The sequence below is a fragment of the Panthera uncia genome, chromosome F2 (assembly GCF_023721935.1).
Source record: "Panthera uncia isolate 11264 chromosome F2, Puncia_PCG_1.0, whole genome shotgun sequence".
Taxonomy (NCBI): Eukaryota; Metazoa; Chordata; class Mammalia; order Carnivora; family Felidae; genus Panthera; species Panthera uncia.
Genome location: NC_064812.1, coordinates 27,850,091 through 27,851,581, shown reverse-complemented (window position 1 = coordinate 27,851,581; position 1,491 = coordinate 27,850,091). Strand labels below are relative to the sequence as shown.

Below are 1,491 nucleotides of genomic sequence, written 5' to 3'. Positions count from 1 at the left end.
CAAAATACCTGAAGCATCTGTCTTTTAAGATGAACTTGGAGGAGAAATTACCCAGAAGATAGACTTAGTGACAATCTGTCATCAACAGTCACCCAAACACATTAAGTGTTTTTATATATGCTTTTTAAGTGTCAGTAAAGATGACACATCCTGGGCATAGAATAGCAGCTGCCACCAAAGGAAACTGCCTTGTTTTATCTTTCCCTCTTTCATGGTTTACTTTTCACTGACCAGAAGATGTTATAGCCACAGGTGTAAGAAACCATTTAAAGAATGTCCCTGAATACTTTATAAACACTGATTTCATGGAGAATGCTTTGCAATTTCCTGTGTGTCAACCTCATCCGAGGTTGTATTTTTATTTTTTTAAACCGAGTAAACCTCATCCATGTATGTCCACCTACGATAGTCATCTGAGAGCCAAAATGTATTAGCTAATATCGAAACTGATACTTCAAATGGAAACTAAAAGGAAAGAACAATATAAAGTTTACTTTTACAAATTTGTCCATCATCCTTCAGCAGGGCCCATGCTAATCTTCTCTGTATGGTTCAGATTTTAGTATAGGTGCTGCTGAAGCGAGCAGTAGAGTGTTTACTTTTAAAATCACTAATCTTATGTTTCAGGCAAAAATGTAAGTTTGGAGCAAAAGGCACCCTGTCAGTTGTAAGAAATTGAAAAAATTTGATGTGGCAAATATTGGACAATCCGACACCTGGACATGGATTTTTCTTTAACAACATCTATTTTAGCTACAATAAATTCTTTCTTTCATGTTTCCAGGACCCTCCCACAGTCAGTGACATGGAAAATTGTGAAGAAGGTTCTGGGTACCCAATGCTTTCTTTTTTTCTTTTCCAAACCTCCCTTCTACCTGGCCCTGTCTCTAGAGAGTAGTAGTTGTGTACTTGTTTGCTTATTTGGTTTTCCTTTAGAAAAATAGAAAAAAGAACAATTCATTCAATGATATATTTCTTCTTTTGTTCTTCCGCAAAATCTAACTAAGTTTAGTTCTGGTGAATAAACTTTCTGTATTGGCCTATCTCTTTTTTTTTCAGAGCAGCAGTTTTCCCTGTGAAAACAGTTCTTTGGTGGATCTAAGAATCATTGCTTTTCAATTTGTTCAACTTTTTTCTTCTTGTGAGGAAGAGTGATGATTTCTAAACTATTTACCTGCCAGACTGGAAACCAGAAGTCTATGATGTAATTTTTTAATATTTATTTATTTTTGGGAGAGTGCAAGGGGGGGGGGGGGGGGGGGGGGGGACAGAGGACCCAAAAAGGGTTTTGTGCTGACAGGCTGACAGCAGAAAGCCCCACATGGGGCTCAAACTCATGAACCAGGACATCATGACTTGAGCCAAAGTCTGACACTCAACCGACTAAGCCATCCAGGTGCCCCAACCTATGATGCATTTTTGATGCTAAAAATCACTTCAGATCTCTGCTTGATGGTAGTTCATGCATTTATTCAAATTGCCTAAGAAATG

General features: G+C 37.8%; 1 non-coding gene across 1 annotated transcript; it reads right to left on the bottom strand.

Annotated features, from left to right (window-relative positions):
- Positions 1–480: 480 nt before the first annotated feature.
- LOC125925020 (U6 spliceosomal RNA) lies at positions 481–587 on the bottom strand. Its single transcript, XR_007458674.1, has one exon. It is a non-coding gene; the product is annotated as a U6 spliceosomal RNA (small nuclear RNA).
- Between the last annotated feature and the right edge of the window lie 904 nt (positions 588–1,491).